Source organism: Berghia stephanieae, unplaced genomic scaffold, assembly GCF_034508935.2.
Source record: "Berghia stephanieae isolate SIO BIC M18660-M18661 unplaced genomic scaffold, UCSD_Bste_1.3 scaffold3121, whole genome shotgun sequence".
In the NCBI taxonomy this organism is placed as follows: Eukaryota; Metazoa; Mollusca; class Gastropoda; order Nudibranchia; family Aeolidiidae; genus Berghia; species Berghia stephanieae.
This window is the reverse complement of record NW_027624314.1, coordinates 1-8,405: the sequence shown is the minus strand read 5'-3', so window position 1 is coordinate 8,405 and position 8,405 is coordinate 1. Positions and strand designations below refer to the sequence as shown.

Below are 8,405 nucleotides of genomic sequence, written 5' to 3'. Positions count from 1 at the left end.
GGACGTGGATGTACCGACCACCACGGCACCACGATCTGCGCGCGTGAGAGCGGGCGGTAGGGCACTACCCGACAAACCCCGGGGTTGCGGTTAAATGTTGCCTGCACGTCAGGGCCTAGTAAGTCACCTTGCTCCCGGGCGGGGGTTCGACTTAGAGGCTTTTCGTTCTCCCGGACGGCCTGGCCCCATGGTGACGACGGACGCGCAAACCAGAGGTCCAAAACTCCCTTTCCCTCTCGTACTGAGAAAGATTAGGGGAAAGGGCGCTTCATGTAGAAAAAAAACTAACCTGTCCCCCGACGGTAAAAACCCCCAGCTCACGCCCTGTTGGGGGTGAAAAACCGAACTTGGGAATTCTGCTTAAATGATAGGAAGACCCGACATCAAAGGGATCAATCGCGACGTCGTATAAAACGCTTGGCCGCCACAAGCAGTTTCCTGTGGTAATTTTCGGGCCCCTCTCGCTTGAAATCCAAGTCGAAAGGATCGATGGCCGCTTTAGGCCAGTATTGTACTGAAAATCCTGGTGGGGCATTTCCCCTTTTGCCCCCGCGGGTTTCCGCCCTCGGAGCCCCCCTTGGGACCCCTTTTCGCTGCGTTTAGAAGAGTACCGCCCCAGTCAAACTCCCGCGGGCTGCCCCCGGGGGTCGCTGTGCCGTCGTGACCGCGTGGGGGGGAGTCGGGGGACCCCCCGAGCCCGACGCACGGCGGTTGGTTGAATCGTACGCCCCCTCCCTGCAGAGGCGCCGAGTCCCCACTCGTGGGAAAGTGGGGTCCCGGGGGGTGCGGTTTTTCCTGTCGCGCCGAAGCGCTACCCCCTTGTTTCACCCCCCGCCCCTCCAAGAGCGGACTAGGTCAAGTCGACGGGTCTTTTTTTCCCCCGTGATTTACCAACCCCGCCCCTTGGCTGTGATTTCCCCGGGGCGTGATGGGGGACAGGGGGAAATTCTCGTTAATGTTCGTGCGCGTCGCTAATTAGAGCGAGGTTTGGCCCCTTTAAGAGGTCATGTTATCCGCGTTTCCGGCTTTGCGTTTCCTTCATTTGACTTTCGGAGCACTGGGCAGAAATCCGCCCTAAACCCTTTTCAGGCTGTCGAGGTTGTTTTAATTGACAGTCGGATTCCCCTGCCCGGGCATTCTGGACAGCGTGGTCGGGTCGCGTCGGTTGTCCCCCGCCGAAAAGGCCCCCCGCAAAGGGGGCGTCAGCCGGCGAGGCGCTCGGCCGGGGCCCCCGGGGTTTCCCGGCACGTTCCCCCCCTCGGAGGGTCCCCTCGGGGTGCGTGGGGTTCTCCCCGTTTCCCCCCTACCCCGCCCCCCCGGCCCTCAGACCCAATCTTCTCCCGAAGTTGGGATCCTTTTTTCCCGATTCCCCTTACCTACATTACCCCGTGGCCGAGGTGCTAACCTAGGAGACCTCTGCGGAATGAGTACGGCGGGCAGCGGTTGACGTGCCCTGACGGGGTTTTCACGGCCGCCGTTTAGCGCTCGGCGCGCCTTTTCTTCGGCGACGCTTTTTGGCCCGGCCAGCCCTTTCTCCCGGGCGACCCCCATTCCGGGCGAACCAGACCTTAAAAAGAGACGACGGCTTCCCCGGTGCCCACGGCAGCGTTCCCCCTTCGTCGGCTCGCCGCGGCCCCCCCACGCCCGGGCGTAGTCGCGACGGGGGGGGCCGTTTTCCGCGCCGGTTTCCCAGCGAACCTTAATGGATTCCCTTTCGGCGGGGCGCAGGGTGACTGACAGGCAGGCGCGGCGCCCGTTCGGCGCCCCCCCGGCGCGGTTTCGTCCCCCTTTAGAAGGGAGTAACCGCCCCCAGGCCGACTCACCACGTACTCATTTCCCGCGGAACCATTCCCACTTCGGCCCTTGAAAAATACTCTCCGTTCAATTTGTCTACCCCCAAGATCTTCACCCGCGGCGGTCCGAACGGGATCGCTCCCGGGCTTTCACGAAACCCCGGGCACCTCTACTCGCCCCCCGGGCCCGCCCCGGGGGGGGAGTCGCACCCCTCCCGCTGGCGGGGGCGCCCGGTGTGGGTCCGATCGCTCAGCGCCATCCATTTTCAGGGGCGGGTCGGTTCGGCAGGTGAGTTGTTACACATCCTTGGCTGATTTCCGTCTATACGTGGACCACCGCCTCTGCTGTCAGTACCGACCCACACCTTTTAGCTTTCCCGTGAGCGTCCTGCGTTGGGCACCACAACCGGGCGTTCGGTTTATCCCGCAGCGCAGTTTGATTACCAAAAATGGCCACTCGGCACCCGTGATTCTAGGCTAGGCCCCGGCCCGAGGCGGGTCTGGCGGCCTCACCCGTTGAAAGTTTGAGAGTAGGACGAGGGCGTTTCGCCCCGATGCTCCAACCATTCGCGTTACCGATGTGAAATGTTCCGTCGGCACCGGCTATCCTGAGGAAATTCGGAGGGAAACCAGCTACTAGTTGGTTCGATTGGTCTTTCGCCCCTACGCACCAAGTCGGGCGGTCGATTTGGCACGTCAGAGTCGCTTCGAGCTCCACCAGAGTTTCCCACGGCTTCGCTATGCTCAGGCGTAGATCACCTTATCGGGTCCGACGCCTGCCCACTCAAGGCTCCGACAGGGCGTCAACGCGGCGACCCGCCGGGCGGCGGTTGCGTCCGGGGACTGGTGAGTCGCCCGAGAGATCCCGCCCTCGGGCCCGCGAGGGCCTTCGCTTTCACTTCGCCGTGGGGTTTTTTAGGTGGAAACCTGCGGCTCGCCAGGGCGTCGGGGACTCCTTGGTTCGTGTTTCAAGAGGGTGGGCAGGGGTACGGAATTACGTGGCTTGCACCCTTTCGACGAGACCGGAGCGCCCGCCGTAGCCGAAAACCCCGGGGCGAACCGCCGCGTTTGTCCCGCGGTCGACCACGGCCCCGAATACGACCGCTCTCGTGCCCAACTCGCGCCCACGATCCGCAGGCGACGAACCCCGTAGGCGCGCGGCACGAGGAACGGCCGGTTGCCGGTGGCAGCGGGAGACCGCCGTGGTTGGGCACGCGCCCGACCCCGAACTCGGAAGGCGTCCCCGTCTCCGTGGGGCGCCTCCGCGGGGGGCATGGGCGGACCAGCGCCACAGTCGGGACCACGTCGCTCGCTCAGCCAGTTTACCCTTGGCGGTTTCACGCGCTTTGCACCCTCACATCAGGTTCTTTTTCACTTTCCTCACAGTACTTGTTCGCTATCGGACTCGCGCAGGTACTTAGCTTAGGTGGAGTTTACCACACGCATTTCGGGTGCACTGCCAAGCACCGACTCCCGGGGTCGAGGTCGGCGGAAGGAGAGCGCGCCGGCCAAGGGCCTGGCACCGCTCTGGGCAAGCCACGCTCGAGGAAGACTCGCGCGCGCTCCCGATCCCGCTCGACCACCGACCCGAACGCTACAGGTCCCGCGGCACGGGCCTGGGGGTTTCAGCGTGGGCTCATCCGCTTCACTCGCCGTTACTGGGGGAGTCCGTTGTTTCTTTTCCTCCGCTTATGAAATGCTTTTGTTTGTTTTCGGCGGGTACCCTCGTCGATATGAGGTCGGCAGTCGCTCATCGTCGGGTTCGCCGCGCGTCGTTCTTACTACTCCCCGGCATACCCCCACGATGCCCTCGCTCGCGTGTACATCGAGAAGCGCCGAGGACTTGTGGAAAAGAAGCAGCCGCGATCGCGTGCGTGCTTCACGTCTTCGGTGCGCGTCTTATTTCGTCGTCCCCCGCCATACCCAGAGGCGCGGGTGGGGGACGACGTCTCCCGTGGTCAGCGGGAGCCCTCGATCTTACGGCCGCCAGTCGGGCCGAGACCCGACCGGTCGGCAACGTCGCGCCCGCCCAGTCCCCCGAGAAGACCCGGTTTTGCGGCGACACGTCGTAGGGCCGACCCTCATACGGAGTGGCCGGTGACTTACGCCACGGCCGCAATTTGCGTTCAAGACGTCGATGTTCAATGAGCAGCTGCAGTTCACACGATCCAATACGGATAGGCCGCACTCATTCATCGACGCGCGAGCCGAGAGATCCACCGCCAAAGGTTTGTATGATTTTCTCTCGGCTTAAGGGCAAACGACGACAATGGGGGGGGGGGCAAGCGTTGCGCGCGGCGGTTACTCCGGCGCCAACGCCGCCGCCCCGTTTATCAGCCTGGACCGGCTCACGGCCAGGGAGCAGCCCGGCCTCACCGGACAGTGTTTTAACCTTCACCGTCGGCTGGCGGCTGGGGGCCAAAACGAAATCGGGACGTGATCCTACCGAAGGTTACCTACGGTAACCTTGTTACGACTTTTACCCTTCGAGGGCAGCCGCAGTTTCGGGCGACATCGCGACGACGCGATTTTCAGGAGCGAAGCTCCGTCTCGCCGGCCACTCGGGGCCTTGGAACACTATACACTGCGCCGTCCACCGAAGGTTAGCGACGGGCGGTGTGTACAAAGGGCGGGGACGTAGTCGGAGGGATGCTGCCCGTGACTCGGGGCATTCGATTTCCCACGGCCCAACTGCGGAAGACCGCCCCCGGAAATGAAGACCCCTACGCTCACGGTTACACCGCGCGGCGGCGCCCCCACTGTACCCAACGTCACCCCAGGATTTAAAGGGATCACAACCTGTTATGGCCCCATTCGTAGCACTGCTCGAGGTCAACCCGAGGAGGGGCCTGCGCGACGGGGCCCGGGGCACCCCTCCCCCGAGGGGGAAGCCCGACGCCCGCCCCGAGACCCGAACGCCGCCCCAACCCGTGGCGGACCCCTTGACGCCGTTTGTTTCCCCCGGGCGAGTTCCCCGTTTGGGAATAAAACCGACGGATCGCCCCCACGGGCTAGAAAGGCCATGAAACCCCCACCCCCCCCGAATCATAAAAGAGCCTCAGTCTGTCAACCCACGCGGTTGCCCGGGCCTGGTAAGCTTCCCGTGTTGAGTAAAATTGACCCGAGGCCCCACCCCTGGGGCCCTTCCGTAAAACCCTTTAAAGTTTCAGCCTTGCGACCGTACTCCCCCGGACCCCAGGCACTTTTTTCCGGGGCTCGCGAGGTTTCCCCACAGGGGACGTCCCGCGTAACCGGCGGAATGGTTTACGTCGGAATACCGCGGTACCTGATCGCGTTGTTCCGATTTTCGTTATGATAAGAAGGGTTTGGGCCCGGTGCTTCGCTTTTTCGCCCACCGCGATCGTCGGATTCCACCCCCCCGGGTAGTACGCGCCCCCGGCCGTCTCTTGATCCCCCACCCCCCCCGGAGCCCGGCCGGGTTCTTTGGGGGCGGGGGCGTCATCCTCTTTCCCGAGAAAAGCTGTGCGAGCACGCCCGCTTTGAGCACCCCCAATTGATTGGGGAACCCCCCCGTACTTGTGTGGCCAGATACGCCAGTACCAAGCGACCGGTTTAAAGACGGAAGGACTAAACCCGGAGCGAGGGCAAGCGATCCCCCGGCGAAAAATCCTCGCGAGGGTCGGTTGCGGCCCCGGGGGCCCCCGTCCCCTCCCCAAAACACGCGGTGAAAATCCCCGGGGCACGTCCCGGGGTTTGTCGCTCCCGCCCCAAAGGACCCAATCGGGGTTTTTAAAACGCGAAAATACAAATAGCCATGGAGGGAATTACGCGGCTGCTGGCCAGGCTTGCCTCGATAGGTCTCAAGGCGTGTTTGGTCTACGCCCAATCCCCCCGCTAGGCTCGCTGCGAGCCAGCCCCGACTTTATTTCATACCTCCCCGTGCGGGGAGTGGGAAATTTGCGGTGTGCCCCCTTAGCGTGGTACCCGTTGCAGGCCCCTTCCGGATCAAACCCCTGACCCTCCGTCCCCCGGCCAAACGGGGGGCTCTTCCCCGGGGCCGTCTAATTTGAGGGCGGCGAAAACGGGCCCCGCTAACAGCGGGTCACATCCGGGGTTTCGCTCAGCCTGGCGGGCGGCGTTAAACCCCGCCCCGGTCAAGTCCTAATAATGGCCCCCTCCCGGGAGGTAACCCCCTTGGAGGAGGACGTGTGCAGATTAGTTGGGTTTTTAAGTGTCGGACAAAAATCGCCCCCCCCTTATTATCGCCATTATGAGCATTCGGGCTTCCCTTCGTGTAGGGGGAGCATAGGGTGCATGGTTAAAACCCCCCAAAACAAAAATAAGACTAAGGCAGGATCAACCTGGTGGTTCCTTTCCAACCCGGCGGGGAGGACCCCCCTGGGGAAGGGGTACGGGCGCCGCGACCCAAGCCAGGGGCGCGAGAATCCCCGCTGATCCCCCGCCCACGGCCCCTTCTCGATCTACGAAAAACGTACCCCTTGGGCCCTTTCGCTGTGGGTCGACTGCTCCGACCGCCCGGACCCGCTCGCGCTCACACGCCTCTGGGGCCCTCTAGGGAGAAACCGGGGGGGGGACCGATCGGATCCCCGCCACGCTCGCCCGGCGGGGTGACGTGGGGACCAGAGGCCCCCGCGCCCCTTTGGGCCCCCTTTTGCTTCAATTAAAATTTTCGCCCGACGCCCGCTTCCTATTCCCCCCCAAACCCCCTGGTAAGGTACCCCTTTTCCTTTTTCGGATCAAAAAAAAAAAATTTTTTTTGGTGCAAATTCAGATTCGCCCCCAGGCACGTAGGCAAACCCCCGGAAACCCCCGCCCCCCTTTCGGAATCAAAGGCCCGGGAATTTCCCCTTCCGGGGTTAAAAACTAAACCTTGGGGGGGGGAAAAGTGGGGAAACCCGCTTTTTTTTTTTAAGGGGGGCCGGCGCGGGTTTTTGGGTAAACCCCCGGGGGTTAAATTGGGGAGGGGAGTAAAGGGGGCCTTTAACGGGAAGGGGCCCCCGAAAAGGTTTCAAAACGGGGGGTGGGGGGCCCCCCAAAAATTTGGGGGGGGCCCCGGGTTTGCGTCAAGGTGGTGGTTTTTTTCTTCAAATTCCTCCGTGGGGAAATGCGCTGCCCAAAAGTTTTTTCCCTCGGCCCTCGGAGGGTTCCGGGGAGCGCCCCGCGCTAGAGTCCTTTGGGCCCGTGGGCAGAGCTTTTCCCCCAGGGGGGTGCGGTTAAACCCTGAACGCGGGCGAAAAAAATCGTTGAATAAAGCTCCCAAACGGGATTTAAACCCCCGGCCCGGGTTGGCGGCCCCGTGGGCCAACTCAATCGAGCCCGAGTCGTCGATCCCCGACTCTGCAAAAGTAGCGGGAACGCTTTTAACATCGCAAGCGGTCAGGCCCAAACGGAAGGGCCCCGAATTTAAAAAACCCGGTCGGAAAGGGGGGGGCCCCAGGTGCGATTAGGTGGTGGGTTTTTTCATTCAAATTCGCCCCGTGAGGAAATGCGTGACCAAAGTTTTTTCCCTCGGCCCTCGGAGGCTTACCGCGGGAGGTCCGGGCTAGAGTCCTTTCGGCCTTTAGCGAGAGTTTTCCCCAGGGCCCCCGGGGGTAAAGCTGGGACGACGGGGCGAAAAAATGTATAAATAAAGCTCCCAAACCGGGTTTGAACCCCGGCAGGGTTGGCCCCCCGTGGGCAACTCGATCGAGCCGAGTCGTCGATCGCCGCTCTAGCGAAGTAGGGGAACGCTTTTTAAACATCCCCCAAGGGACGGGCCCCCAAGGGGAAAGGGGCCCGAAGTTCAAAAACGGTCGGCTGGGAGGTCCCAGGTGCGTATGGGGTGGGTTTATTTCATTAAAATTCGCCCCGTAGGAAATGCGTGACAAATTTTTTTCCCCTGGCCCTGGGAGGGTTACGGGGAGCGTCCGGCGCTAGGCCTTCTCGGCCTTAGCGGAGCTTTTACCGGGACCCCCGTGCGGTAAACCCTCAAATCGAGGGAGGCGATAAAATGTTGAATAAAAGTCCAAAGGGGATTTGAACCCGGAGGGTTGGCCGGGGGGGCCAACTCGTCGACCCCGGTCGTCATCGCCGTTAGCGAAGTGCGGGAACGCTTTTTAACCTCCCAAGGAGTACGGGGCCCCAAACGGAAGGGCCGAAGTTCAAAAACGGTGGGAAATGGGGAGGCCCCAGGTGCGTCATAGGTGGTGGGTTTATTATTAAAAATTGCTCCCTTGGGAAATGCGCGCCCCAATTTTTTTCCCCCGGCCCCTCGGAGGGTTTCCCGGGGGAGCGTCGGCGTAGAGCCCTTTGGGCCGTTCGAGAGCTTTTACCCAGGGGCCGTGGGGTTTTAAAGCTGAACGCGGGGATAAAATTATGAATAAAGCCCAAAACGGGTTTTGAACCCCGGCGGGGTTTGGGCCCGGCCCGGGGGCCAAACTCATCGACCCCGAGTCGCGATGCCGATCTACGAAGTAGGGGGAAGGTTTTTAACATCCCCCCAGCGAGTAGGGGGCCCAAAACGGGAAGGGCCCGAAGTTAAAAACCCGGTGGGGCAATGGGGAGGTCCAGGTGCGACAGGTGGGGGTTTTTATTTCATTCAAATTCGTCCGTGAGGAAATCGCTCAAAAAAAAGTTTTTTCCTCGGCCTCG

At 62.1% G+C, this 8,405-nt stretch overlaps 2 pseudogenes; both read right to left on the bottom strand.

Annotated features, from left to right (window-relative positions):
* Window positions 1-105: 105 nt before the first annotated feature.
* Window positions 106-3,535, bottom strand: LOC144961580 (large subunit ribosomal RNA; annotated as a pseudogene).
* A 333-nt stretch (window positions 3,536-3,868) lies between these two features.
* On the bottom strand, window positions 3,869-4,024 carry LOC144961579 (5.8S ribosomal RNA; annotated as a pseudogene).
* Window positions 4,025-8,405: the final 4,381 nt, after the last annotated feature.